The 3,609-nt window shown below is 40.1% G+C and overlaps 1 non-coding gene across 1 annotated transcript; it reads left to right on the top strand.

The window, feature by feature from the left end:
• The first annotated feature begins 2,991 nt into the window (after positions 1-2,991).
• LOC121210574 (small nucleolar RNA R71) lies at positions 2,992-3,098 on the top strand. The gene has a single exon (XR_005905689.1). It is a non-coding gene; the product is annotated as a small nucleolar RNA R71 (small nucleolar RNA).
• The last annotated feature ends 511 nt before the right edge of the window (positions 3,099-3,609 follow it).

The following is a 3,609-nucleotide window of genomic DNA, read 5'->3' as shown; positions in this document are numbered from 1 at the left end:
AATTTTTCTTTTCTTTTCTTTAACTCATGGCAATGGGGGGGAAACAACCGCACACTTTTTTTTTGTTTCCATCATATTCCCTTCATTATTTTATGCCCATGCTCCTTATTTTACCATACTTCCCATGAAACACTAACTCAACATGTTTATGACATGTTCTTGCCCATCACACTTGGTCTACCATGCTTGTCATGGCCGGCCACTACTAATAGAGGGGGGAAATTGACATGCAAGTCCCCCCTTTTTCAACATGCACTAATAGGTCCTTATGCTTTGACCTATCACATTTCAAAATTTTCTCACTTAAGTCCTATTTACTAAAACTCACATGCAATCGACTAAATCGAAGCTTGAAATTTTCACACATTCATAATTACATATTCTAGACCATAAATATCACATTCGAACATTTCGGTGACTCGGTTTAGCGGTCCCGAAACCACTTCCCGACTAGGGTCAATTTTGGGCTGTCACAACAATGGGACACGCCCGTGTGCCCCAATTTTAGCCCGTGTGTTTCGCGTTTTTACTATTTTGGTGTGACTGAAGTTAGACACACGCCCGTGTGCCTCGAGCATGTTAGTGATCACGGCCGTGTCGCATGGCCGTGTCTAGCTTCGTTTGTTTCTCCCACACCCGTGTATGAAAGCCCCACGCCTGTGTTAATTTAACAGGTTCGACCACGAGTGGTAGACACAGGCATGTCTCACGCCCGTGCTAGTTTCTCAGTTTCAACCATGGGTCTACCACACGGGCGTGTCGCCTGCCCGTGTTGTTTTGGCAAGCTTGACCATGGCCATATTGCACGGCCGTGGCATTTAATGGTAGCCCGTGTTGGGGAAACCTTTTGCCCTATTTTCACATGGCCTTACACATGCCCGTGTACTTGGTCGTGTCTCTGCAGAAAACACATGTATTCAAGATTTAAGTTAGGAGCTAAATACCAAAATTGAAAGAAATTAATATTGTTAGTGCTCGAGTTGCCTCCCGAGAAGTGCTTATTTATAGTCTAAGCTTGACTTACCTCTCCGTTGAATGATCATGGTGCTTCGAGGAGTTCATACTCCTCATTCCTATTGTTAATTTTAAAATAAGGTTTTAAACGGGTGTTGTTTACCTTAAAAGTGCCGAACTTGGGATGACTCACCTTCACTGTACCTAATGGAAAAATACTAAGTACCGTAAGAGGGATTTCCTCATTTGGTGTGGTAGTGACAATGTGAGGATCAACGTTATCTAGTAAGACTGTATCACCGACCTTAAGTTGATTAGGAGAGGCATCGGGCTTGTTTTTACGTAGTTTCAGTTTATCATGTGTTCTCAGTTTGTGTTCTCGCCATTCGTTTAGCTCCTCTATCCATAATCTTCGTTCTTCATGGATGTCTTTGTTCTTTTCATGATAGTAGCGCACTGTCTCTGTTGTCTTGGTTCGAGGAGGTTCTTGCAAGGACGATCGAATATTAGTTTTATCAGCGACAATTTTTATAACATTATCTTGAGTCTTAGAGGTTTTGACTGAGTCGCTTGCTTGGAGTGTTACTGAAATCGTCACCTATACGAAGTGTTAGCTCACCTGTGCCTACATTAATAATGGTTCTGGCAGTTGCTACATTAATAATCCTCATCTATATCTAAGACAACGAAATCTACTGGGTAAATAAATTTATCAATTTTAACGAGAACGTCTTCAATAATTCCCTTAGGAAATCTAACTATTTTGTCAGCCAGTTGTATGCTCATCCTAGTCTATTTGGGTTTACCGAGACCTAGTCGTTTAAACATTTTATATGGCATAACATTTATACTTGCCCCTAGATCAGCTAAAGCATTATTCATAGACAAACTACCAATTAAGCAAGGAATTGTAAAACTCCCTGGATCTTTCAATTTGTTTGGTAGCTTACTCTTTAGAATAGCTGAGCAAACTGTATTGAGTTCCACATGTGATGTAGCATCTAATTTTCTTTTATTGCTCAGAAGTTCCTTTAAGAGTTTTGCTGAGTTGGGCATCTGCGATAGAACTTCAATAAAGGGTAAGTTAATATGTAATTTTTTTAAGAGTTTGACAAACTTACCAAATTGTTCTTCTGTTCTATCTTTCGTCATCACTTTAGGATATGGCACATGAGGTGTATGATTCATTCTTACCTGTTTGGGATCATTATTGTTTACCTCTTCTCGTCCTTTGCTCATCGCGTTGTCTTGCTGTAATTCTGGCTCAGGTGCAATGAATCCTTCCGTATCTTGAGTACTAATTGCATTGAGGTGTTCCCTCGGATTAGGTTCAATATTACTTGGTAGGCTACCTTGTGGTCGTTCAGAGATTAGTTTGGACAGTTGGCCTATCTGAGTTTCGAGTCCTTGGATCTTGCTTGTTGATTCTTAAGTGCTGTCTCGGTATTTTGGAAACGGGTTTCTGACATCGAGATGAATTTAGAAAGCATCTCTTTAAGGTTTGGTTTCTTCTCTTATTGATAATGTGGCTGTTGAAAACCTTGAGGATTTTGTGGCTTTTGATTTCCTTGACCTCTCCAAGAAAAATTTGGCTGGTTCGTCCAACCTGCATTATAAGTATTACTGTATGGGTTATTTCGAGATCTAAAGTTATTGTTACCCATATAGTTGACTTGTTCTTCTTCAGTTGTAGGATTGAAGGGCTGGTATTCTGTATGCACACCTACTCCGCTTGAGTCACACCTCATTACTTGATGTACTTGCGTAGAACCAAGAAAACTATCAATCTTTTTATTGAGAAGTTCTACCTGATTTGAGAGCATGGTGACTGAATCAATGTTATAGACGCTGGCTGTTATCGTTAGCTTTATCCTCATAACTTGCCACTAATAGTTATTCAGTGAGATCTGCTCTATAAATTCATAGGCATCTTCCGGTGTTTTGATGTTGATGGTTCCGCCAGCAGCTACGTCAACCATTTGCCGAGTCGAGGGATTCAAGCCATTGTGGAATTTTTGTACTTGAAGCCAAAGTGGTAACCCATGGTGAGGGCACCTTCTCAGTAAATCCTTGTATCTCTCTCATGCACCGTAAAGTGTTTCTAAATCCATCTGTACAAAAGAAGAGATATCATTACGTAATTTAGCCGTTTTAGCTGGCGAAAAATATTTTAGTAAAAATTTCTCGGTCATTTGTTCCCAAGTAGTGATAGACCCTCGTGGTAACGAGTTCAACCACTGTTTAGCTTTGTTTCTTAGTGAAAAGGGAAATAACCAAAGACGAATGGCATCATTAGAAACACCATTGATTTTGAATGTATCGTAAAATTCAAGAAAATTCGCCAAGTGCATGTTGGGATCCTCATCCTGTAAACCATCAAACTGAACAAACTGCTGTATCATCTGAATTGTGTTAGGTTTTAGTTCTAAATTATTGGCAGCAATAGCAGGTCTAACTATAATAGACTCAGTTCCTGTTAAAGAGGGTTTAGCATAGTCATATATAGTACGTGGAGTAGGATTTTGGTTAGCAGCAATTGCAGGAGGTAACTGATTGCCTGGGTTTTTGGCCATCTCTTCGGTTTGGGGTTGAGTTTCATCTTTTTGCTCGTTCTCCGTGTATCGTAAGCCGCGCCTTATTTCTCTTTGATTTCTG

This window comes from Gossypium hirsutum, chromosome A11 (genome assembly GCF_007990345.1).
Source record: "Gossypium hirsutum isolate 1008001.06 chromosome A11, Gossypium_hirsutum_v2.1, whole genome shotgun sequence".
Taxonomy (NCBI): Eukaryota; Viridiplantae; Streptophyta; class Magnoliopsida; order Malvales; family Malvaceae; genus Gossypium; species Gossypium hirsutum.
Note: the sequence above shows the minus strand (reverse complement) of the source record. Positions and strands in the feature narration are given on the sequence as shown.